The 26,759-nt window shown below is 37.7% G+C and overlaps 1 long non-coding RNA gene across 3 annotated transcripts in view; it reads right to left on the bottom strand.

Annotated features, from left to right (window-relative positions):
* Positions 1–6,469: 6,469 nt before the first annotated feature.
* The window catches only part of Gm40202, a 39,866-nt gene continuing 19,576 nt past the window's right edge, over positions 6,470–26,759 (bottom strand). Inside the window, exons 2-4 of one of the 3 annotated variants that reach the window (XR_867904.1) lie at positions 12,053–12,162; positions 8,933–9,016; positions 6,470–7,526 (exon numbers count right to left, since the gene is read on the bottom strand). This is a non-coding gene — a long non-coding RNA (predicted gene, 40202). Of the gene's footprint in view, positions 7,527–8,932; positions 9,017–12,052; positions 12,365–26,759 lie in introns of those variants that run through there. The other 2 variants (XR_001784538.1, XR_001784539.1) reach the window with 2 other exon arrangements.

Genomic DNA, 26,759 nt, shown 5'->3' with positions numbered 1-26,759 from the left:
TTGCATTTTTATTGAAACTGTTTTGTCAACTTTTAGTGAGGACAATATCCAATTCAGCAAATCAAAAACAGACTTTTCTTTCTTTTCTCTCTCTCTCTCTCTTTTAATATATTACTCTTTCCTTAACCAGAAACTACATTGAGTAAGGAGATATTTTTTAAATGCTGGGCACAAAAATGTTTTTTTAATGTAACCAAAAGAACTATTCTCTTTTCCATTTTCTAAGCTTGCTGAAAGCTTTAATTTTATGTTGTATTTCAAAGAGAATGTGGAAGAAAAGTCTCTCAACCTGGCTTTCCTGGCATTGCACTAGCTAGAGCCAGACTCTGGAGCTCGAACTTTCATGGGATTTGCTTAAGTTCTTAAGCCATCATCATCGTCATCATCATCATCATCATCTCAGATTGCTGTTTAGGGTTCTGTGGTTTCAGTTTTTTGTTTGTTTCATTTTAAGTGGTTTTTTTTAACATGCAAGCTAGAAATAAAACTAAGCAAATCATTAGAGCATTATTTACAATAACTGCATTTTCAGTTTTGTGTCGAGCCAAGATATTATCATTGTTACTAACTTCTGCTTCTTTTTTGTTGTTGTTGAATTTATTTATATATTTATTTATTTATTTATTTATTTATTATTCATTCATTCACTCACTTTACATCCAGAGTGCAGTTAACATCCTTCCTCTGCTCCCAGTCCCACACTTACAAATCTTTCCCTTCTTTCCCCACTACCTCTTCCCCTTCTACTCAGAGAAGGGGATCCCCCACACACATGGGTTACACACCTGGGACATCAAGTTGCCATTGGCTAAGCACATCCTCTCTCAGTGAAACCCAACTAAGTACTCCAGTTACCGGAAGGGGATCCAGTGGCAGACAACTGAGTCAGAGATAGCCCTTGCTCCAGTTGTTCAGGGAACCAAATGAAGACGAAGCTGCACATCTTCTTTTTTTTTATTTTTTATTTTTTTTATTAGGTATTTTCCTCATTTACATTTTCAATGCTATCCCAAAGGTCCCCCATACCCACCCCCCCAATCTCCTACCCACCCACTCCCCCTTTTTGGCCCTGGCGTTCCCCTGTACTGGGGCATCTAAAGTTGGCAAGTCCAATGGGCCTCTTTTTGCAGTGATGGCCGACTAGGCCATCTTTTGATACATATGCAGCTAAAGACAAGAGCTCCCGGGTACTGGTCGTAGGGGGGCCAGGTCCAGCTCATGCCTGCTGTTTGGTTGGTGGTTCAGTTTCTGTGAGCCTCATGGGATCAAGTTAGTTGACTCTGTAGGTCTTCTTGTCGTGTCCCTGACCCCTATAGCTTGCTCAATTCTAGTCCTCCATTCAGTCATAAGACATCCCTAACATCATATGATGTTTGGCTGTGGGTCTCTGCATCTGTTTCCATTGGGGACTGGAAGAAACCTCTCAGGAGACAGTTTTGGTGGGCTCGTGTCTGCAAGCATAACAGAGGATTATTAGTAGTATGAGGGATTGGCTACCTTACATGGGATGTGTTTCAAGTTGGGCCAGTCATTGGCTAGCCATTCTCTCCATCTCTGCTCCATCTTTATCCCTGAGCATATCTTAGGCAGAACAATGTGGGCTTCAAAGTTTTGTGGGTGAGTTAATGTTCCCAACCCTCCACTAGAAGTCCAAAGTGGTTACAGGAAGTGACCATATCCCCTACTGGCAGGAGTCTCATCTAGGGTCACCCCCCATAGATTTCCCCAAAACCTCTCCTATCCCAGGTCTCCAGTTATTCCCAGAGATAACTCAAAGATAAATCAATTGCCATTCCCTCTCCCAAAACCCCTCTCTTCACACCTGATTCCCATTCCCATTCCCCTCCTGACAACCTCTACCACCCAGTTCTCTCCCTCCATTCACCTCTGATGACTATTTTGTTTTCCCTCCTGACCGAGACTCACACATCCTGCCTTGAATTTCTTTGGATCTGTGAATTGTAATATAGTTATCTTGTAATTTACAGCTAATATCCACTTAAAAGTGAATATATACCATGTGTGTCTTTCTGGGTTTGGATTATTTCACTCAGTATCATATGTTTTAGTTCCATCTATTTGCCTAGAAATTTCATAATGTCTTTGTATTTAATAGTTAATTAATATCACATTGTGTAAATGAACGACATTTTCTTTATCCATTATTCAATTGAGGGATATCTAAGTTGTCTCCAGTTTCTTGCTACTATAAATAAAGCTGCTATGAACGTACTTGAACAATTGTCCTTGTGGTATAGTGGAGCATCTTTTGGGTATGTGCTCAGAAGTTGTATGGCTGAGTCTTAGGGTAGAACTGTTTCCAATATTCTGAGAACCTGCTAAATTGATTTCCATAATGGTTTTATCAGTTTGCATTTCCACCAGCAATGGAGGAGTGTTCCCCTTGCTTCACATCCTTACCAGTATGTGCTGTCACTTGAGATTTTAGTCTTAGCCATTCTGATGTATAAAATGGAATCTCATAGTCATTTTGATTTGCATTTCCTTGCTGACTAAGCACATTGAACATTTCTTTAGGTGTTTCTCAGCCATTAGAGATTCCTCTGTTAAGGATTTTCTGCTTAGCTCTGTACACAGTTTTTTTTTTTTTTTAATTTGGGTTATTTGGTTTGTTAGTGACTAATTTCTTGAGTTCTTTATATATTTTGGATATTAATCCTCTGTTCGATATAAGGTTGGTGAAGATCTTTTCCCATTCTGTAGGCTAACATTTCGTCCTATTGCAAAAAGCTTTTCAGTTTCAAGAGATCCTATTTATTAATTATTGTCAATTATCAAGTGTCCATGGGCATGTCTTTGTATTTCTGGTTTTTCTCTTACATTCCACTATTCAATCTGTTTCTATACCAACACTATGTGTTTTTATCACTATTTTCTCTGTAAGTATAACTTGAAATCATGGATGATGATACATCTAGAAGTCCTTTTTTTTGTACAAGATTGTTTTAGCTACCCTGGTTTTTTCTTTTTCTCCATATAAAGTTGATAATTGCTCCATTAAGGTCTGTAAAGAATTGTGTTGGAATTTTAATGGGAGCTGCACTGAATCTGTAGATTGCTTTTAGCAAGATAGCCATGTTTACTATCTTAACCCTCCAATCCGTGAACATGGGAAATCTTTCCAACTTCTGATTTCTTTCTTCCAGGGCTTGAAGTTCTTATCATACTGGTTGTGCTGGTTGGTTTTATGTGCCAACTTGACACAGCTGGAGTTATCACAGAGAAAGGAGCTTCAGTTGAGGAAATGCCTCCATGAGATCCAACTGTAAGGCATTTTCTCAATTAGTGATCAAGGGGGAAAGGCCCCTTGTGGATGGAAACATCTCTGGGCTGGTAGTCTTGGTTCTATAAGAGAGCAGGCTGAGCAAGCCAAGAGAAGCAAGCCAGCAAGGAACATCCCTCCATGGCTTCTGCATCAGCTCCTGCTTTCTGACCTGCTTGAGTTCCAGTCCTGACTTCCTTTAGTGATGAACAGCAGTATGGAAGTGTAAGCTGAATAAGCCCTTTCCTCCCCAACTTGCTTCTTGGTCATGATGTTTGTGCAGGAATAGAAACCCTGACTAAGATACTGGTCTTTCACTTGCTTGATTAGAGTTATTCCAAGATATTTTATATTATTTGTGCCTATTTTAAAGAGCATTGTCTCCCTAACTTCTTTCTCAGACCATTAATCATTTGTATAAAAGAGGGCTACTGATTTCTTCGAGTTAATTTGTATAAAGGAGGGCTACTGATTTCTTCGAGATAGCCACTTTGCCAAAGGGCTATCTGCAATGAGATAACTTTGCTCTGAAGATGCCATATTGCCCTAGATCTTGTTTGTGTTCTTACACTGACCTTCAGCCATCTTATTGTCCCTAGATATTCCTGGTGTAGCAGGTATCAGGAATGTGAACCTAATCTAAATATTCTCCTGTACAGCAGGTCTCGCATAAGAAGCCTTGGAGTGGATGTCCTTAGTATAGCAGGCCTGTATATTGCTTGGGACGTCGGCCTGGTTGAGGCCAGTGGAGCAGTAGCCAGACTTTGAAGCAGCTCAGGGCAGCAGGGCATGCTCTGGGGAACAGGCAGGGGAGTGGGGTAGAGAGGATCTGGCTGGTAGAGTGGTGACCAGACAATGGAGCTCTGACTTCTGTTTTTTAATGTGCCTGACACTTATGGCTCTAATACACTCCTGAAGTGTGCATTTCTTAGTAAAATATTTTACCTTAAAGGAGAGCAGATGAAGTATTTACTAAATAGAGTTATATATTTAGCCAAAACCGTAAATATATATTTTGGAATCATTAACTAATTTATCTAAAGTAAGGATCGCTTAATGATCCCCATAGAGTGCCCTATCTTAATTAATTAATTTATTCTTACACGCGTTCTCGCAACCGGCCAGGAAGAACGCAACAAACCGGAATCTTCTGCAGCAAAGCTTTATTGCTTACATCTTCAGGAGCAAGAAGCAAGAGCCAGAGCCAGAGAGCAAGAGCGCAAGAATAAGAGCAAGAGCAAAAGCAAGAGAGCAAAGGCAAGAGAGAGAGTGGCGAAACCCCGTCTCTTTTAAGGAGAATTATCCTCCGCCTAGGACGTGTCACTCCCTGATTGGCTGCAGCCCATCGGCTCAGTTGTCATCACGAGAAAGGCAGAACACATGGCGGGAAAACTGCCCCTGCACGTGTGCAGATTATGTTTACCACTTAGAACACAGCTGTCAGCTCCATCTTATAATGGCAAATGTGAGGGCGGCTTCCCACAATTTATTTATTCATTTATTTATTTATTGAAAATGTTGTACCAGAAAAATCATTTCAATGACAAAATGTGATTACATGAAGGTAATCTCTTAACCTCTTAGCTCATTCCCCCCCCCAAAAAAAATTTTTAGTTGTTTCTAGCCTCTATATGTTTGTAATCACTCAGCTTCAACTGAGTAAATGACAGAATATGATCAAATAAAGTACCCTATTATAAACGTATGTTTAATAGTCAAGAAGTAACTCATATTAGACTGCATCTGGAACAGAAATATAAAATTCCTCCTAAGTACTGGAGAGAAACCTTTCTTCAAGTGGCAGACATCTTAAGGACAATCTTCAGTTATCACATCTCCATCAATGTGAGCACTTGGGGAGTTGATGTTCTTTATACTAACTGACCGAAGTCAATATACACTCCAATTACAGCAGGCTGAACCTGACAGTTCATATCATCTTCCTGAAGGCTGTCTGCATCCTTGAGTATAAGGTACAGACAAGCTGCCAGAAGTTTATTCAAGCCTGGGTTGCTTTCTTGTTTTTCAGAGGAGGCTCTGTTTGTCTGATAGCTTATCAAAGATGCTGTGGACTTTCTTAGGTAGACTAATTAATTTTCTTTTGAGTTCTATTTCCTTTCTGCTAGAAATCTGAAAATCTAGTCAGTAATCTAATAGTTTGAATGTGGTTTATTTAACCATTTTATTCTGGGTCATAATCCCTAAAATAGTATACTATGCTAACACCATACACTTTATTTCCAAAATGCTTTCAGATATTTTTAACTGTAAAAGGTACTTCAAGTTAAATTGGAGAATATTCTTATAATCCTATAACGAATAGAACGTGTAGAGACTATATTCAGAAGTTAATGAGTTGCTATTAGTTAAGCACCTGGCAATTTATGGAGCTTTTCTTGGTGATGTTTTAAGTATAAAGCACCCATGACATTATTTGTAAAATCAAACCAGGCAATCTTCAGGTATCAGCTGATGACTCATTTTGCACATGGTGTGATCCAAGTGTCTTCACATCCTCCTGAGGATCTATGTTGGCTGGAATTAGTGAAAGAAGGCTGCCTACGTTTTCCCCTTCTAAGTGTTTAACACTTACACATATCAATATAAAATGACATGTTGCTCTTCACTGCTGAGGGTTGTTTTTGGATGTATTTGACTTAGGTTGTTTGGCAAGGAATAAATACATACTTACTTTTCTTAAACCCATTACACGATAGACAAATCTGAGCAACTAGAAAGCTTTCAGTACTACATAGACATGCATGTATAGGCAGCATGTATACACACACACACACACACAGAGAGAGAGAGAGAGAGAGAGAGAGAGGCAGACAGACAGACAGACAGTTAGTTCCATAGATATTTCAGGTTAAACAAATTTTGTTTTATTTAGAATTATTTACCAACATACAAAATGAAAGAACAGCTATGGCTGGGCAGTGGTGGCGCACACCTTTAATCCTAGCACTTAAGAGGCAGACACAGGCAGATTTCTGAGTTCAAGGCCAGCCTGGGCTACAGAGTGAGTTCCAAGACAGCCAGAGCTACACAGAGAAACTCTGTCTCAAAAAAAAAACAAACAAACAACGAGAGAGAGAGAGAGAGAGAGAGAGAGAGAGAGAGAGAGAGAGAGAGAAGGGAGGGAGGGAGGGAGGGAGGGAGGGAGGGAGGGAGGGAGGAAGGAAGGAAGGAAGGAAGGAAGGAAGGAAGGAAGGAAGGAAGGAAGGAAGGAAGGAAGGAAAGAAAGAGAGCAGCTACTAATGATCATGTGGAAGACAAAAGTTTAGAAGAGTGTGGTAGTCACTTCGGCAATCAGAAAGCTGACTCACCTACCTCTGAAAAGACACTCCCTAAAGAGACATGAGTCTAAGTCTATTTGAACTTAAATGAATGAAAACCAACTTAAATTAGAACTTCAGGTCCTGTGTTGCATTGACATCCTTCTTTCTCTTTGTGTATTTGTATAAGGTTGAATGTGGGTATGGAGTCCACATATTTATGTGCAAACTAAATACTGGATGTCTTCCTGTATCACCCCATATTAGTTTTTAAGACAAGTTCTCTCACTGAGTCTGAAGTTTGTCATTTGTTCTAGAATATCTGGCCAGAGAGTTCTTGAAATAAACCCAACACTGATGTTGCAAGTGTGTGCAGCCATGCTTGGATTCTGTATGGTTACTGAGGGTTAGAATCCAGGTTATCTTGCCTTCATAGGAAACCCTCTCACTACCCAGTAATCCACCCAGGCCTGAAGCAGCAAATTTCAATTTTTCAACCAACAAATGAGGACTGTGTCCATCTACATTGTAAAGACAACATTCATCATCTCAAAATGTTCTATTTGACAACCCTGCTCTAGATCATGTTGCTACCATAAAGAAAATATCCATTTAAACATAGAATTTCACTTTAAGATACCTTTAGATGCATGTCATGGACCTTGCTCAAGCTCACATAAATAATAGCATGTGTTCCCTTTTAGATGCAAGTCATGGGATGGATGGCACAGCTCAGGACAGCCAGATCCAGGGTGTCAGTTTCTTTTCTCAGGGACTCTTTGCTGTTCCCAATTCTGAGTTGACCTCATGCTCAATATGGCTACTCTCATGAAAACAAACAAGCAGGCTAGAAATGGTGACCCATACTGTGGTTTCAGTAATTAGCAAGCTGAGGTAAATGAATTGCAGTGGGCTTGAGGGCAGCTTCATAAGATCCAGGTCAGCCTGGGACACAGACTGAGATCCTGTATAGGAGACACAGAAATAAACATATTATTAAAGACTGTCTTTATTATTTCTCAGTTTCCTAGTCACACACCCTAAATTCTAAAAGAAGAGAATGACACTGTCCTGATCACTTCTGGGTCAATAAACTACATGCCTGAAAACTCCATGCAATCCTGCCCTGGCATCTCATTGACACAAATAGAGACCCGTGTCCTTTCTTGGAACAGCAGGCTTAGGCAGATAGTAGTCTTAATCAAGTCTATGCAAAGTGGTCAGACCAGTGAGCTTGAGGCCAACAGGAAGCCAGCACTTCTGAGACTGATATATTTATCTTGGATACTGAAGAGGCAGCTGCGTAAAAATCAAATATATCTTTATGAAAAAATCAAAGGTTAACTGGTGAAAAATGGGCAAAGACATAAGAATAATGCCCACTGTAGTGAGGTGAAATGCCTTGATTTATCTTACAATTTTTGTACATTTACTAAGATATCCTTTGAAATGTGACAATTTAGAAGTCTCCATTCCTACCCACCTGCTCCCAAAACAAGCAAGCATAAAAATAAACAGCAGATACATCTCTATTTTTAAGTTATGTGTGGATCTGACATTTGAGTAGGTAGAAAAAAGTCAGGCAAGTGACAAGGGTTTTGCTACTACAGAAGATAATTAAAATTATAATATTAAAAGACCTTCTATCTGGGTGGAGTGCAAAGAAAGAAATCCAAATTAGAATATCTGACAAAACCTGCCCCTAGACAGATCTGTTTTGTTTTGTTTTCTCTGTGTATAATCATTGCACACAATACTGCATTGCCCAAAGCTATTTTCTAAGAAGTACACATTGTATAGTGAACATGTTCCCTTCATTTGTCCCCTCCCTATTGTTTTTCCCCCATCCTTGTCCTATATCGTCCCCTGTGTTTCTCTAGACAATCTCACTTCTATTTTCATATCATATGTACAGATATGATTTTATCTGTCTGTATAAAATAGAGAAACCACAATGAGAAGAAGCATATGATATCTACCTTTCTAATATTGTCATACTCTGCCTAATACAACCATCTCCAGTTACATCCATTTTCCTGCAAAGGACATAGCTTCATTCTTTTTTCTGGCTGAAAAAAAAAACCGATTCCATTGTGTACATACATTTTCTTTATCTAGTACTGTGTCATTGGATGCCTAGGTTGGCCACATAAGTCAGATACTGTGACTAGCACTGTAATAAATACAGACATGTAAATATCTCTACAATACATTGTTTTAAATACCCAAGAGTATGTAGCTGGACTATATAGTAGAACTCTCTTATTTTTTTTTGAGAACATCTACATGAGTTTTCATACCTTAATAAAGACCACTTTACCTTCTCACCAGCAGTATATAAAGGTCTTCTTCTATCCATATCCTTACTTACCAAAATTTATGCTTATTTGTTTTCTTGATGACTGATGTTGCAGGATATTTGATCACATTATGGTCCCAGAGATTGTATTGTCTACTGAAAAAAAAAAATACCAACCTGTTTTTATTTGTGGTTTGGCTCAGCCCTTAGCACATATCTTTAATCCCTCTGGAAGGACTACATGCACACCCTTAGTACACATCTTTAATCCAAAATAATGAAGGTACAGTTAGTTTGTAGAAGGAAGCACCCATGTTTGAAAGTGATGTCTAAATGAGTGGCAGAAATAGTGATGAATCAGAGAAAGATTTGACAGAATAGGATATGCCCAACGCTTTCAAGAAGAGAGAGGAAACAGAAGCTACTTAAGAAAACAGTGCAGAAAAAGAAAAGATGTAGTTTTACCATAAAGTTTTACAAATACAGTGTGGTGGTTTGTATATCCTTGGACCAGGGAGTGGCACCACCTGAAGGTGTGGCCTTGTTGGAATAGGTGTGACCTGGTTGGGATGGGTGTGTCACTGTGGGTGTGGGTATAAGATCCTCACCCTAGTTGCCTGGAAGTCAGTCTTCCACTAGCAGCCTTTGGATGAAGACATAGAACTCTCAGCTCCTCCTGCGCCATGCCTGCCTGGATACTGCCATGCTCCCACCTTGATGATGATGGACTGAACCTCTGAACCTGTAAGCCAGCCCCATTTAAATGTTTTTTTTATGGGACTTGCCTTGGTCATGGTATCTGTTCACAGCAGTAAAACCCTAACTAAGACAGACAGGTTAAGGAGAGAACAGTCTAGACATAGGTAAAGACATAATGAGCCAGAGAATGAGAAGGAACATAGAAGATTAGAACATACTGCCGAGTTAGTATGAGGCTAAGTAGAGAAATTCAATTGGAAGCCGAGAGAGACCAGATTGAATCAGTCAGCTTGGAGAAGAGTTTGAACCAGAACAGCTGAGTTAATTTAGCCAGTAAGAGCTCAAAAAGAACTAGAAAAGATGAGTTTATTCAGTAGTAAGTCACAGAGGCTGGAAATATTCTAGACCTAAATAAGATTGTAGGGAGGCTAGAAACCTCCAAAACTAGGCCTAGGATAGCAGGCTGAGGCTATAATTGTTTCAGGTAAGTAAAACATACCTTTAAAGACTAACATTCTGACTGAGGTGAGAAGGCGTCTTAACATAGTTTTAATTTCCATTCCTCTGACAGATAGTGAGACAACTATTTTTTTCATATTTGTTTGTTCATCTTTTGAGGCTAAAATTCTATTTTGTTAACTCATTTATCTATTAGGTTGCTTGATTTCTTGTTATTTCCACTTTTGAGAGTATTTTTAATATAAATACTAATCCTCTATAAGACACATAGCTAGCAAATTTTATTTCTCATTCTATAGTCTATCATCCAGACTAAACTGCTTCCTTGGATATGCAAGTTTTTAATCGCATAGGATGGCAATTGTGAATGGTTGGCTTTATTTACTGAGTAAATGAAATCCTATTTAAAAAGTGTTGACTATGCCTATATCTTGAAATAGGCATACTTTTTTTTTTTAACTAAAGTTTTCAGAGGTTTAGGTTTTATGTTACTATCATTGGTGTATTTGAGTTGAATTTTTTTTTACAAGGTGGTTTTTGGGAAAATTTTGTTTTTGTTTTTGTTTGTTTGTTGTTTTGTTTTGTTTTGTTTTGTTTTACAGGGTAAGAGAACACAAATCTAGTTTCACTCTTCTACCTGTGGAATCCAGTTTTCCCAACATCATTTATTTGTAAAGAAGCTATATTATTTCTAATGGAACTTCTGACATCTTTGTCTAAAGTCAAATAGCTGTATCTGTGTGGGTTCATATTTGGATACTCTCTTCTGTCCCACTGATCTATGATATGTTGTGTCCAACCCCATGCTGTTTTTATTACTATGGCCCTGCAGTGTAACTTGGAAATCGGATATGAGCATCCCTCTAGCATTGATCTGTTTGCTCAGGATTGATTTGGCTGTCTAGGATATCATGCACTTCAATAAGAATTTTAAGATTCTTTTGCAAAGCTGATTTTTAATTTTGTGTTGTATTTAATTGTCTACAAATTTATTTATGAATGTGGAGGATGCACTTGAGACATGACTTTCATGTGGAAACCAGAGAACATCTTGCAAGAGTCAGTTCTCTCCTTCCACCTTAGTGTCTCAGAGACTGAGCTCAAGTACTCAGCTTTAGCAGCAATTATCTTCACCCACTGAGCCATCTTTTTTTTTTTTTTTGGACAGGTTTTCATGACTTTAATCATAATACCTCATCCCATAGGGTCCACTGAACCATCTTGCTAGCTCCTGATCTTTAATAATAAATCTTTTATCTAAAGTCTAACTTGTGTCTTCTAGTAATATGATATATGCATATATATCATATATGTGTGATTCACAAAGTCAGTGACAAAACTAAAATTCAAATCGGCAAAATCCTAAAGTTATCTCAGATCCCTTTACAAAATCAGTCTCTCAGAAACAATGCTATTTGCTATTCAATTTCCAGTATGTATGAATGAACAAGACAACATGTCCAGGGCACTATACTAGGGGCTGGTTGGGAGCAAAGCATACATACTTAAACTTTGTAATTCAGTGGATGGATGTATACACTAAGAACTTAATCAGTCATTTAAATAGGGAGTTCCATGGACAAGAAGAGATGGGCAGACAGAGGAGAAGACAGGAGAACAGATTCAAAGTAAAATGGCAAAAGGGTGTGACATTATAGGTCTTAGTGGGTGTCAGGTATGTTGGAAGCTTTAAACATTTGTATTTGGGGGGATCTTAATTTTTCTCTTATAAAAGTAATTTAATTTGTTGTTGTAGATATGTGGCATAATTTCTTTTGCGATCTACTTTTAATAAGGGTTCAACCCCACCTCTAGCCCATCACCCAGCAGAAAGAAACAAGTTATTAGGATACAGGGGAAGTGGACCTACTCAACAATAGTTCTTTGGGGGCAAGCTCAAACTTCTTTCAGTCCCTTTGCAAACACCAAATATGACTCAGCAGCCACAGACCCATCCTCTAGGCAGGCAGATACCACACATGAAATAGCAGTTGTAGTTCAATCCTGAAGAAACCACCAGGCTCACCAACTGACCTGAGGTGAAGCTGAGGAAGTGGTAAGCTGCATCGCCTGGGGACCTCGCAAGCAGTTCTTGAGCTAGTTTCTCGCAATGGCTGCATTATCACAAGTTGAACTTCACAACACTATATAAGGTGAACCAATATATTAATGTTGCTGGTGAAAAATAGCAAGGCCTAGCAAACCAAACCAATGCTCAGTGCTCATCTCACACTGTCTGTGGGTCATATTTATATTCCTTCATCAAGCATTCTTTCACGTCTTGCTATCTCCTTTCACCTGCGTCTGCTTCAGGAAAACATTCTTTCCTGTGTCTGCTTTAGCAGGACATCCTTTCACCTGTGTGCCCCAGCAAAACATCATTTGACATAACTAACTTTCCAAAGAACTAGAAGTTTCCATCTCATGTGGGTCTTGTGCCTGTAGATATGTTTATGCACCATATTGTGCCTGTTACCTGGATAGGGCAAAAGAGGAAGTTGGACCTCCTGGAACTGGTTACAGACAGCTATAAATTGGGAATTGAACCCCCTGTTTTCAAGAAGAACCCTCAGTGTTCATAATTATTGAACCATCTCTCTGGCCTCATAAAGTAATTTAGTTTTAAAAATACATTCACATACACAAATTCACATATACAGCTACCATATTCAATGTCAGATAATCCACAGATACTATTCTTATTAACTTGAATTATTACCTGACCTTTGCAGAGGAGTAAACTAGGTTCAAATGGGTCAGAGTTGAGCACAGTTACACACATCACAGAAATGAAGAGAGATCAAAAAGCCAGAAGTGTCTGTACCCTGCCATGCCAAAGCTATGCTAAAATGTAATATTGTGTCAGCCTTCATTATTTTACTGTAGCTTCAAATTCATATTTGTTAGGTAAACAGAATATAAACACCCAGATTGGATTGAAAACTACACAGTCATACTTTGAAACAGAACATAAATTATAAATATAATGCATATGATAAATATATAATTAATAGAATTAATAAATATTGAACATTTTTGTTAAAGAAATGAAGAAATTCTATTTTTATTTTCATAAATAAAAAAACCACTAACAATGGCATATATCGCATTGTCTGGTGATGGGGATTCCATATGGCAATATTGATTCCCATATGGAATCTATCCTTAGAATTTTTCTCACTAGAAACAGAAATATTTATATGGCTGCAAGTACATAAAATGGGTATATATATTAAATAGATCCTTAGAAAACATCATAAAGAGGTACAAATGGAAGTAATTGTCTACCATGCTCAATGTCCTGAGAATTTTTTGTTTTTGTTTTTACTTTTATCGTTGTTATTATTATTATTTAATCTTTTACAGTCCAGTCATCATTCCCTCCCAGTCTGCCCTCTGACTGTTCCTCATCCCATATCTCCTCCCCCATCTCTGAGAGGATATCCCCACACCCCACCCCTAGCCCCCTAGACCTCCCTACTCCCTGGGGCCTCAAGTCAGGAGACAGTTAGGTGCTGCTTCTCTCATTGAGGCCTGACCAGGCAGTCTTCTGCTGTATACGTGTCAGGGGCCTCATATCACCTGGTGTATGCTGCCTGGTTGGTGGCTCAGTATCTAATAGATGTATGGGGTCCAGGTTAGTTGAGAGTGCTGGTCTTCCTGTGGGGTCGCCCTCTTCCTCAGCTTCTTCCAGCTTTTCCCTAATTCAACAACAATGGTCCCCAGCTTCTGTCCATTGGTTGAGTGTAAGTATTTGTATCTGATTCTTCCAGCTGCTTGTTAGGCCTCTCAAAGGGCAGCCACGCTAGGCTCTTGTCTGTAAGCATCAGTAATAGAGTTAGGCCTTGGTGCCTCTTCTTGAGCTGGATCCCAATTTGGCCCTATCACTGGAACTTCTTTCCCTCAAACTCTTCTCTATTTTTGTCCCTCCAGTTCTTTTAGACAGAAAAACTTCTGGGTCAAAGTTTTTGACTGTGGGATGGTAATCCCATCCCTCCACTTAATGTTCTGTCTTTCTACTGGAGGTGGACTCTACAAGTTCTCTCTCCCCACTGTAGGGCATTTCATCTAAGGTCCTTCCCTTTGAGTCCTGAGAGTCTCTCACCTCCCAGGTCTCTAGTACATTCTAGAGGGTCCCTTTGCCTCCTACCTCCCTGTTTCCATGCTTTTTGCTGGCTCTGAGAGTTTCAGTCCTGCACACCCCCATACTGATAATGATCCCCTCTTCCCCTCCCTGTCCCCTCTCTTATGTACTGAGTTTTATCCTCGAAACTGCATAACACCCTGTATTACAGAAATACATAAATAAATAACAATTTAATTTAAAATAAAAAGAAATACATTTAAAACAATTCTTTGGGTTTTTCCATTTATTACAGATTAATGTAAATTTGCATACTGATGAAACATATGTTCTTTTATATTTTTACATAAATAATTAGGACTGGAGAAATGGCTCAGCTGTTGAAGGCTAGGCTCACAACCAAATATAAATAATTAAATCTTGGCAGAATATTTAATACTCAGGATCTAGAGTATCTTCAACATTTTTCAGGCTTGATTGATATTTAAATTCAACAATGCTGACAATGCTGAGAACCAAAGGACACTCACACATATATGTGCTGTGACAAAGTGACAAGAGAGTGCATAAGGTCATTTCAGAAATTATTGCAAGTTCTGACTTAATTCCAAGCCAGAATTCTTTTAATGACTTACTATGAGGCCCAAGTTTTCAACTTAATAGCCCAGCGTATCAGCTTAAGCAACAAGTTTTAAACTCAAAGTTTCTAACACAATACAATCCAAACATGCACTGATTTGGATCCTGATGGACGACAGGAAAACAGATATTAAGTCTTCATTGTCCGTAATTAAACCTGTATGTTTTATAAGAGTATAACATTTATGAGAGTATATGTACAGTAAAGGTACAACTCATAACATAAAATACTCTCAAATCTGAGCCAAGGTATTTCAGGCAAAATCTATTGATAGTGTGTGCAGGATGGCATGAGCAATGCAGTGTGTGTGCTGTGTATTTGGAAGCTGCAGTAAAGCTGAGTGGTGCTCAGAGCACACACAGTACACATTTGACTTTTAATTCTTTTCCTCATTGCCCATTCAGAAAACTTTTATAGTTGTTAAAAGTTTTGTAACTCCCAACATAATGCATTCATCCAAGCAGTAACATGGGTGATCACAATACACAGTTTAGGAAGTTGCACTCAGCAAAACTGGGACAAGGGCCCATGAAGTTCCACCTATAGCTGAGGAGCGATGGGCATCTGCTGGCTACTGGGGAATGGAGAGTTGATTTTCTTTAGAAATATTGTCCCTAGTAGCTTGTCCATGTTACAGTCAATGGCCCACACCCACATATGTAGTAGAGAAACTAAATGGATTTGATGAATTAAAAAAGAAGAAAACTTGAAGTTGGAAACAAGTTAAAGAATGTGAAAAAGATGGAAGAGATTTGATCAACATATATTGTATTCATGTATCAAGGTTTTAACCATAAAAAATAAAAACTAGGATCTTTATGAATTCTACAATCCCTTCAAGAAAAATTGAAGGACATGAAGGTTTATATTGGTGATAGATTAACTATAGTGGGTCCTCTTCTGTATAATCTGAGATTCATCCAAATAAGTCTATAATAATTCTAAAAATATTATAGAGGAATCAATTTAGGAATGTTTTATTATTATTCCTGAGGTATAAAACTGGGCCAGAAGAGATAAGAAAATAACAAATTAGGGAATAGTCATGGAAGTAAACATATAGTTAAGTCATACTAGCCCATCTTACCAATGGACAGGGTTTGTAGAAAGAGACTTGTTATAGACATAAGAATACTCTGCACTGGCACCTGGTGGAATTCTGCATCTGCTCCGTATTACAGTCTGTTGTGGTAAATCTCCAACCCAAATATGCCCCGGCAATAAAAACAGAAATCAGTTAATATGAATACATGCTGTGCCCCTAGATTGGGCAGATATACCCCGGTAATAAAAACAGAAATCGGTTAATATGAATACATGCTGTGCCCCTAGATTGGGCAGACCTACCACTACACTACCATCTTCCACATCTATGAGACCCCTTAGAACTTGCACTTTCTCTAGGCCGTGTGCTTCTGCTCTGCTTTTCTTCTTCTTCCTCCTCCTCCTCCTCTGCATCCTCTCTCTCTTCCATTTTCTCCTTCTTCCCTCTCCCTACCTTCTATTTCACCTTCCCTTTTATCTGCCCAATCATCAGCTCTCCTTAACTTTAAAAATTAAGGTGGGAAGCAGGTTTACAGGAAATCACCTGAGTGCTGACTCGTTCCTTGTTAGAAACCACTCACAGGGGAATGGAATTAACATCAAATATAATTAGCCCCAGGGCTATCCACAACAACAGTCTACATCTGGGTACACATGTCCTACAGTATCCCATTTCTAAGAAAACAATTGAGCTGGGTGTGATGGCGCATGCCTTTAATCCCAGCACTCAGGAGGCAGAGGCAGAGGCAGGCAGATTTCTGAGTTCAAGTCCAGCCTGATCTACAGAGTGAGTTCCAGAACTGCCAGAGCTACACAGAGAAACCCTGTCTTGAAAAACAAAACAAACAAACAAAAAAGAATATAATTGAAATGAAGGAATGATACTAACACAAACATCTCTGGAATGGCATTCTATTGCCTTTCAGAACTATTACACAATATACATGTTTTCAAGGAATCTGAAAATAGGAAATGGAAAGAAAAGCAGTTCAACCTAAACTCAACTCTTCAGAAACCAAAGGAAACATAAAGTACCCACAAGTGAATACCCCAGTCAAAAACCTAGCAGAGTAGTCCAAGTATGATTTTAATTGCTTTTATTATTCCTTTGATTAAATTATTTTGTTTATAAAATACTTAAAAGATACTTACTAAGATTTTATTATGCATAATTCAAAATGACTGGAATACATACATATTTGTAAAGGGAATACAATTGAGAAAACATTGGTCAACTGCTTTATTATACCATACCATATGGTGATTGCTCTTCCATGCTTGCAATTGCTGTAGATGGTCAGGTTTAGCTTGGTATGGTATGTATTTCAAGTAAAAGAAATTTTTTTTGGTAATGTCATATATGAGTACAATGTATTTACATCATATCCACCTCAATTCCCCACCTTCTTTCAGACTCTTCCCTTACAACATCCTCCCAACTTCATGTTTACTTTCTTCATTTTTAGACAGTCTTAATATGTAGCCCAAGTTGCCCTCTGTATTCAGGTTGGGCTCTGAATTTTCTTGTATTAATCCTGTGAGTGCTAAGCCTTTTCATGTTAATTGTTACAGTTTTATATAACTGGCAATGGTGGAAGAAAATGGCTACCCTTCTTCAATAAAAGTTTGGAGTCAATTCAATAAACAATCATTGTCAAATTAAATGGTCCACTATCATAAGCATTAAGAAAAATACAATCAGGGTATCTAGAAAATCTAAAGGGAACTAATGACATAGAGGACAGAAATTTAAGGTTAGTTAGAAAAGAGGATGTGATGAAATGTCTTTATGATTAAATTTACAACTAAACTTTTCAATTTTTACCACTAATCTTGTTTAAAACTCTTAAGTCCTTTAGTCTTTCCAAGATCATAGTTTAACTTTCAAGGTATTTATTCAAGAGTATTTCCAAAATCAACTTTCTGATTAGAGGAAAAGTGAAACATAACATTAGCGTCATGAGATGCTGAAGTCAGTCTTTGCTCCTCTCTGAGACTTCCATGCATCAATTCCCTACTTGGGCAACATTCATTTAAGTACTGCCTGATGATACATCTGCAACAGCTGAATTGAAATGTTACTAAAATCTAAGTAAGCACAAAATCTTCTACTGTACCTCCATATAATTATGAGGATTTTAAACATATGTATGTTCTGAGTGCTCAAATATGAGAAAGGTTAAACTCAAGAATGGTAAGTGTACCATATGGATGCACAAGGCATGACATAAGTTTCACTCATCTTCCTCAAGTGTCAATTTTGCTCAAAGATGCTTTGTATGTAAAAACAACTAAGCATAAATCATCTTTAGTACCAGCAAGAATTTTGTTTTTGTTGTTTAAAGTTTATTTTTATTTTAAAGAATAATAGAATTCACAAGTCAAGTAAAACAAAGTAAAAATAAACAAATAAAACTTCAAAGAAGCATTGTACCTATTGGTTTTTTTGTTTTGTTTTGTTTGTTTTTTTTCTTTTTTGGAGCTACTTCCCCAGGACCCTGAAACTAAGAAGTTTGTGTTCTACATTCGAAATTTTTGTTATGGTTTTTGCTAAAAGCTTCGATAACCAGTATCACACTCTTTAGGGAAGTGTCTTGCACAGGACAGATAAAAGTATGAACTGCGTTGATTTCACTGAATCTACCTTTAGATACAACTGTAAATCTAGGAAAGTTTAATTTGACACATTAGATAACACATCACTAGACAAAGAAGGGAGAAGAAAAACTGGGGGGAAGTTCTATCAAATGACTTCGAGGGTGTACTTTGAGATAGGGTCTCACTATGTAGCTCAAGCTGTTCTGGAACTCTCTATGCACACCAGGCTGTCCTCTAACTCACTGAGATCCTCCAGCCTCTGCCTCCCACATGCTGGGATTAAATGCATGTGCCACTATGTCCAGCTTAAATAACTGCCTACTACCACTCAATTCTCTGTGGTACACTGAGTTCTCATGTAGACAGGCATTCGTATGAATTGACTTCTCAGTTCCTTGAAGAATAAAAGCCAAATGTCTTAACCTGTCATGCATTCTATACAGAATCCCAATACATCTAGAGCATCCCACTTTATTACCCAGTTTTATGCCAAATTACACACACAGAGGAAGTTGGAGGGAAAAAGGAAGAGAGAGAGAGAGAGAGAGAGAGAGAGAGAGAGAGAGAGAGAGAGAGAGAGATTTCTATTCACCTCTCCAGTCTGTCTATTCTCTCTAACTTGAATATCTTTTCCTGACCCACCATCATTACATTGGGTATAATAATCCTTACAATACTTCCCCCAGAAAGGCCACACTAATCAAGTACCTGAAAATTCACACTTCTTTCTGATCTAATAAATACAGAATATGCTTTTCAGTGAAATTGCCGTCTGTTTTATATTATGCTTGCATACAAATCCTACTTTCCCCACGATAAACTCTTTGAAGGAAGGCAAAATATATATATGTGAACACTAACATATTGAATGTGTGTATAGATGAACATACTTAAGCACTTTTACAAAAACCAGAACTCTCATTAATTTAACTCATTATTATTCTACCCTTCAAACATATTTAACCCATGTGTAATCAGAAATACAGCAAAGCAGCCCGTGCATCGATTTCCATGATCGCCCATAACAACTGTTTCATTGACTGGAGAAAGGAAGAAGGGAGGTCAGTGCCCTTTAATAAAATCTGCAAAGATTGTATCTGCTCCTAGCCTGTACTGCCGGGCACGCACTGCCAACTTCCTTTTGGATTCTGTCAGCAGGCTTTCAACCATTTTAATTTAAATGAATCATCCAAAAAATCTATGGCATTTAATACACCCACTTCTCCGGGATATGAAATTCAGTTTTTCTTTATGTAATTTAGTTGATGGTGCCAGATAATGTCAAAAATGTTCTGGTTAATAGCTGTTTCAAGTTTCAAGGAAATAACCAAACAAAAGTTGGATAAATGTATTTTTTTACAGAGCTGCCCGGTAGGAATGCAGAACTGGACTCACAAGTAACAGATGAGGTCTTCTCAGCGCTATCCCAGCTCACCAAAGAGTAGAGAGCACATCCTAAACTGCCTTGTATGATCACCACTACAGCAAAGTATATATTTGCAATTTCCCTACTTATGCACAAGCGTAAAAATATGCTTATTCTTGTTTCAAAAAAGTTGGAAACTCTAAGTAAACAACATAAAAATAAATATAGAAACCACATCATCTCATCATATTGTAGAGATTAGCAACAGGAAGATCTGATTCAATTCTGTGAAAACTGAAAAACAATCAAATGCCAAGAGATCCCTTTCTGTTATTTCATGAAACTTTATTTCTTGTATCATCTATTGGTGTGGGTATAACATAATTTAAAACAAGTGGGCATGAATGTGTATGGTTTTGATGGCTTTGAAGAGTCTCTATGAAATCCTTGAAAAGTCAAAGTACAAGAAATGTCAATTGTGTATCATTTTTAACTTCAAGAATTTTTTTGTACTTCAAGGAATTCTCTTGCTTTTTTTTTCTATAGGAGACTGTGAGAAGGCTTAGCATTTGAAGTCTGATAGACCTGGATTAAATTCTACCTACTTGTGCCTTTCACTATATCATGTGAATTTTGGTCAGTCACTTTGTGTCAGCTATGGCTCTCTCTCACTCAGAAAGTTAAAAAGCATTTAAGAAACACACACAAATAGTCTGCCAATGTTTGATCAACAGCAGGCACCTTCATATGAAGGAGACTTCTTCATAATATGTGATCCTCACTTACATATAAAGTGCTTATTCTTAGAACTTCTAAGATATCCTGTCCTTTGGAGAACTCAACACTGTTTGCTAAGGCACAGGGAGGCTAAATGATAACTAACTGCTCTTGACAAAGAATACAGCCTTCTTAAATACTATTTGAGAGCTCAGGAAAATTCTATTTTTTGAAGAACAGAGAGTTTCCATAAAATATAAAAACATTTGAATTATGCCATAAAGGAAAAACTCCACAGGGAATCTGTGGACTTTAATATTTGTGAAAATGCTTAGGTACCAAAATATTCTTGTCATGATTGCTACAAATGTATATTATTAGCCACAAAACAAACATCTCAGAAAACAATAAAAGATGATTAATGAAACATTAGATCAAGAAAATTTAAAAAAAAAATAAATGATTATGTTTAAATGAAACTTGAAGTTAAAATGCAAGAATGGAGCTGGCTTAGTGGTCCTGTTTTCCAAGCACTCAGGAAGTAAAGACCACAGGATTGTGAGTTCACTCTAAGGAGCACAGGACAACCGAAGAAAGATGGAAAGGCTCCAGGAACTGAAGGATGAGGAAGAGTACTGAAAAATGATGTCTTCTGGATATGCTGCAGCTAGCATGATCATAGGCCTGCAGTCATGTGACCACTTGTCTAAGTCATGAAGGCAGGGGAGCTAGTCAGAGAATAAGGGGCCAGCACGACTTAGAGGGGGAATACAAGAAAGTCACAGGGATAAGAGGAGTGTAGCCTCAACTGAAATCCTAAAGTTGTACTCTTTAAGTATTCTTAGGGCACTTCTTTTGTAGTTTAAAATAAGTCACCCAGGATCCCATGGGGATGACATTAGCTGAAATACCCCACAAAGGGGAGGGAGAACCTGTCGATACCATATCCAGAGGTTAGGCATGGCCCTCCGGTTGAGGGATGGGGCCACCCACCCATCTTCAAAATTTTAACCCAGAATTGTTCCTGTCTAAAGGAATTCTAGGGACAAAGAGTGGAATAGAGACTGAAGGAAAGGCCACCCAGAGACTGCCCTACCTGTGATCCATCTCACATGTATACACCAAACCCAAACACTATTGCAGATGCCAAGAAGTGCTTGCTGACAGAAGCCTGATACAGCTGTCTCCTGAGAGGCTCTGCCAGATCCTGACCAATAGAGATGCAGATGCTCATAGCATAGGACTGAGCACAGGGACCCCAATGGAGGAGAAAGGGGAAGGACTGAAGGAGCTGAAGGGGCCTTATCTGGCCCGTGGTCCTGTGAAGGCTTGATGCCCCAGTGTAGAGGAATGTTAACGTGTAAGACTGGAGTAGGGGGAGGGGGGAGCACCCTCATAGAAGCAGGATAAGGAAGGATGGGATAGGGGGTTTGCAGAGGGGAAACCAGGAAACAGGATAACATTTTAAATGTAAATAAATAAAATATCCAATCTTTAAAAATTAAAAAAAAAATATATTAGTCTCCTTGTCTCCATCTCTAAAATGTAGTTTTAGTTCTTTCTGTATCTGACTGAATTGAAGTACAAACCTAACCTGACTAGTGTAGATACTTCCAGAGCACTACTGTAAAAATCAATGATTCTCAACCTGTGGGTCATGACCCCTCTGGAGATTGGATGACTCTTTTATAGGATCATCTAAAACCATCTGCATACCAGATATTTAGATTATGCTTCATGACAGTAGCAAAATTACAATTATGAAGTAGCAACAAAAATAATTTCGTGGTTGGGGGTCAGCACGACATGAGGAACTCTTAACGGGTTGCAGCATTAAGAAGACAGAATCACTGGTAGCTAAAAGAAACTGCTTGGTCTTATTATCTTAGATTTAAGCAAAATTGGATTTTATTGTTGTAGTTGGGTATGGATTTTTAATTGCCTGTTCCTTCATTAAAAAGTATCATTTTCAAGGATCCTTGTCTCCATCCATAGTCTTTCTTCCTCTCAGGGTTTCTAAGCTACTTCACCTTGATATACCATCATTCATCAGCATGCATCAGTGTTTCTATTGCACCAGAGTCAATACAGATTTTAGCAAAAGAAATCCTACTTACTTACTTTTTTTTCAATAACAAGCTATTCAAACGTATAAGGAAGCTTAGATATTTAGAGCTTCAAACTCTAAATAAGCTGAATTAGTCTGAAACATGCTTGATATCAAAATACACTGTTGACATCTTCAGAAACAGAATACTCACCTGTAATCAAGGGGTAGGCTGCCAAATTCTATCTCTCTCTTTTTTTAGCAAAGGCTTATGGAGTTATAATTATATACAACACAACTCACTCTTGAAAGGTACAATGTTTTGACAAATTTGCCCACACATATATATAAACACCTCCAAAATCAAGAATGAGAATATTTCTGTCACCTGGGAAGACTCTTTTCTTTCCATTTGTCATCAGCCCTCACTGGCTCACTCTCAGACTATAATACCCACTGATATATAGATATAGATATAGATATAGATATAGATATAGATATAGATATAGATATAGATATAGATATAGATATAGATGCCTCTGTAAGTTTTCTTTTTCTAGAATGCAACAACATGGAATCACATCCTATGCAGTAGCCTAAATCTGAGTCTCTTCCCATGATGTCATGATGCCTGAAGTGGTTGTAACACATTCCCTTTTTTTTTTTTTTTTTTTTTTTTTGAGACAGGGTTTCTCTGTATAGCCCTGGCTCTCCTGGAACTCACTCTGTAGACCAGGCTGACCTCGAACTCAGAAATTCGCCTGCCTCTGCCTCCCGAGTGCTGGGATTAAAGGCATGCGCCACCACGCCTGGCAACACATTCCCTTTTATTTCTCCATATTTTTCCACTATGTGGGTATAAGATAATGTGTCTTTGTACTCATTGCTCTGTCAATATTAAGATTGTTTCCATTTTGGATTATTGTCACAACACTTTTCATAAAAATTTGAAAACAGGCTGTTGTTTAGACAAATTTGTATTTATTTCAAAATTAAAAACCTAGAAATATAGGTGGATCATATGATGTGGGTGTTTCTAGTTCCTTAAAATTGTCATAGGATTTTTTTTCCCTTTTTTAAGTAAAAATATCACCTTGCATTCTTGTCAACAACACAGGAAACTTCCAGTTTTACCAGAACCTTAACATTAAGTATCATTGTCAGTCATTTGTGTTTCATTCTACCAGATGTAGAGTATTATCTAAAGGTGGTTGCAATTTGTGTCCCTAATTACTATGTTGAGGATCTTTTCCTATAGCTGTTTATACTTGAGTAGCTTCTTCAGTGAAACGTCAACCTGAAGGTTTTGTGTGTTTTAAGTTAAGATACAGTACTATAATCCTTATTATTATTACACATCATAAATTCTTTGTTCCAATATTTTACCGGATTTGGGTTGTTGTTTTGTTGAGTACTAAAGAGTACATCCCATTAATACTCACCCAGTAGTTATATGGCTCAAATTAGACAAAAAAATCATACAGTTAAATCATATCAGAGTTAAATACTATAAGAACTGTATCACCCAAAAGTCAGTTTCTATAATGATTCCACCACCAGTTATTTTCTTTCCAAACCAGTATGCCACTCAAAAGTTAACTCTGATAGAACTCATACATCTAAGTCAGTTCCATGAACAGCATGCTATGATGGCTATGAGGTACAGAAGACCTCAAATGTACTATACTCCAGAACAAAGCACTTACCATGTGTTTGTGATAAAAGTAATCCAATCCTGCCATTCTCATAAGGTTATATCTTACAAGATTATATTTTATGCATTGGTGAGAGAATCACTGATTAGAATGAACACTTAGAACAACTTTTTTAAGCATTCAACTTAAGTCTAATAAAATCATATTTTTAAAGTCAGTAGACATACCTACTCAGTTTCTTTTTTCCAAGTTCACATTCATTTTTGGACCAATTGGCTTTTTTGGTTGGTATTTATTTTATTACATATGTCTGAAATATGGTTTTTTTGCTTGATATTAGTATCTCCCCTAAATCAAAAATCACTTGGTATTCTGTCTCAAATACAGAAAGCAATACACGCCCCAATATTTGTCTGTCATTCAGGGCTTCATTCAAAGTACATAACAAGGAAATAATTTATCAGTGTACAAACATAGGGAAAAATCAACAAACTAGAATTGCAATTCTAGAACTACAAGTTAAAATGGAAAGCAAAAGATGCTTGAATATCAACAAAGTAAATAACTAAAAGGGCACTTTGCTTTTAGGAATTTCAAATTGTGCTATGGACAGACAGGCAGGCAGACAGACAGACAGACAGACACAGGCCAACAGACATACACATATTAATCTTAATCTCTTCACACTTTCCTTTTCCTGGTGGTCAGTGCCATTGGGAAAATCAGAAAAAAAGATCTTGTTGGAGAGATCAGATGTATTGATGCATTTTATATGACTTAAACACCCAAAGTCTTTGAACAAAAGGGAAAAAGCATGATCAGTAGTTCCACAAGACCAGAAATCATCAAACATAAAGAGATTATAAATACACACTAAGCACTGAAGGATCATAACAGGAGACATTTAATTCTGACCATAAAATGATAACCATAAATATTCAGTTGTATAGTCAGTGAATGACTTACATTTCGTATCATAGTGACTCAATACAAAGAAATATGTCATATGTTGAGGTCTTCTTGTTTTATACCCAGCTAAAACATTATATCAAAAATTTTAAAGTTAGAGACAAGAGGGAAAAAGGATGAAGTAAGATCAATTGCCTTGTTTTTCCTTTGATATATCACTATGTAGTACAGATGCTGTTTCCATTTTAAGCTACCTAGTAAATACTACACACTTCTGCGTTCTGAGGAACTTCCATGTCATTTTCCACAGTGGCTGCACTAACTTACATTCTCATAGTAAACTATTCTTAACCAATCATCACCACCTCATCACAACCAGCATTTGTTGTCTTTGTTTTCTTGATGATAACCACTCTGGTTGGAATGTGATGAGTTCTGAACACACTTTTAGTACACATTTGTTGGATAGCTAAATGTGTTTTAAAATGTTTCAGATATTCTGTATCCTTTGTATTTATGAGAGATGAAGGTCTAATCCTATTCTTCTATATAGAAAGATCTAGTATCTTGTCTTATTTCGGGTTTCCTTGCTGTGAAGAGACATCATAACCAAGGCAACTCTTATAAAGGCAAACATTTCATTGAGGCTGCCTAACAGTTTCACAGGTTTAATGCACTATCATCGTGGCAGGAAACATGGTAGCATGCAGGCATGGTGCTGGGGGAGGAGTTGAGAGTTGTACTTCTTGACCCAAAGGCAGCCAGAAGAGGACTGTCTGCTGCAGGCATCCAGAAAGAGACCATCTACAGCACTAGCTGAGCCTGAGCATAGGAATCCTCAAAGTCCACCTCCAAAGTGACATACTTCCTCTATCAAAGCCATACCTCCTCCAGTAAGGCCACACCTCCTAACAGTGCCATTCCCTAAGCCCAAGCATTCAAACACTTAAATCTATGAGGGCAAACCTATTCAAAACACCACATATCCTAAGCAAAATTGTCCAAGGAGGCTGTCTTTTCTCCAACATGAGTCTTGGCACCTTGGCTATGATGACAGTTGCACAGGCTTATTTCTAAATCCTCTTTATACCTGTTTGTGTGACATATTTTGCTATTATAACTCCATAGCATAGTTTGAAATTTAATATAGTAACACCTTCAATATTGCTTTTTTTCTTTTTGTTCATATTTATTCTCACTTTTTAGCAGTGTCTTCTTATACCATATAAATATTAGAAATTTTAGCTAGCTACAAGAGATATGAAATTATCTGATAGTTGTGTTGAATCTGTACATATCTTTTAATGATCTCAAGTTGTAGCCATTTTCCAGAAAAATTATATAATTTCATTCTTGATGGCTGGAAAAGCAAACTTCATTGTGTATACATACTACATTTTTATTACACAATCATCTGTTGACAGACATCTAGGGTAATGCCACAACTTGGTTATAATAGTGAATAGCACTATAATAAACATATGTGCAAGTATCACTATAGTATGTTCCCTCATGTAACTGCAGGTGCATACTAATCTCTAATGCACCTATGTCATCTGAAAGTTCTATTTTTAGCTTTTTGATAAACTGTATTGACTTCCTCAGTATCTGGATTAATTTATGTTCCTAATTAGCAGTATATTAGGGTTTTCATTCCCCAATATCTTCACCAGCTTTTGTT

This window comes from Mus musculus, chromosome 4 (genome assembly GCF_000001635.26).
Source record: "Mus musculus strain C57BL/6J chromosome 4, GRCm38.p6 C57BL/6J".
Taxonomy (NCBI): Eukaryota; Metazoa; Chordata; class Mammalia; order Rodentia; family Muridae; genus Mus; species Mus musculus.
This window is presented reverse-complemented; position numbering and strand designations above follow the sequence as displayed.